Genomic DNA, 674 nt, shown 5'->3' with positions numbered 1-674 from the left:
TCCGGCCCCCCCCCCCCCCCCCCCCCCAGCCTCCCGGGGCCGGGGGGTGCCCGGGCTGGCCCGGTGCCCGGGAGGGGGAACCAAACACACCGCTGTGGCTGCTGGATGGCGGTGCGGGCAGGGTGCGGGCGGCGCACTGAGGGTATGGGAAGGATGCTCGCGGGATGCGGGCAGGATGGACAACGTGCCGGCAGCGTGCGGGGCTGCGGGCAGCGCGGTCATGGTGCGGGCACTGTGAGCAAGGCGCTGGCCGGGATGCGGGAGGTGCGGCCATGGCGAGGGCAGTGCCCTGAGGGTATAGAGAGGATGCTCCTGGGATGCAGGCAGTGTGTGAGGGTACAGAGAGAATGTTCCTTGGATGTAGGCAGCTCTCTGAGGGTACAGAGAGAATGTTCCTGGGATACAAGCAGTGCCCTGAGGGTACAGAGAGACTGTTCCTGGGATGTAGGCAGCTCTCTGAGGGTACAGAGAGGATGTTCCTGGGATACAGACAGTGCCTTGAGGGTACAGAGAGGATGCTCCTGGGATGCAGGCAGTGCACTGAGGGTACAGGCAGGAGGCTCTGGGGGTGCGGGCAGCGCGGGGCGGGCGCGCCCGGCGATGAGCTCACTGCAGTCTCGCCGCCCACGAGCGGCGGGGCTGGAGCCGCCGAGGGGCGGGGGCGGGCGGGGGCG

Source organism: Pyrgilauda ruficollis, unplaced genomic scaffold (genome assembly GCF_017590135.1).
Source record: "Pyrgilauda ruficollis isolate IOZ18807 unplaced genomic scaffold, ASM1759013v1 scaffold16, whole genome shotgun sequence".
Lineage (NCBI taxonomy): Eukaryota > Metazoa > Chordata > Aves > Passeriformes > Passeridae > Pyrgilauda > Pyrgilauda ruficollis.
This window is presented reverse-complemented; position numbering follows the sequence as displayed.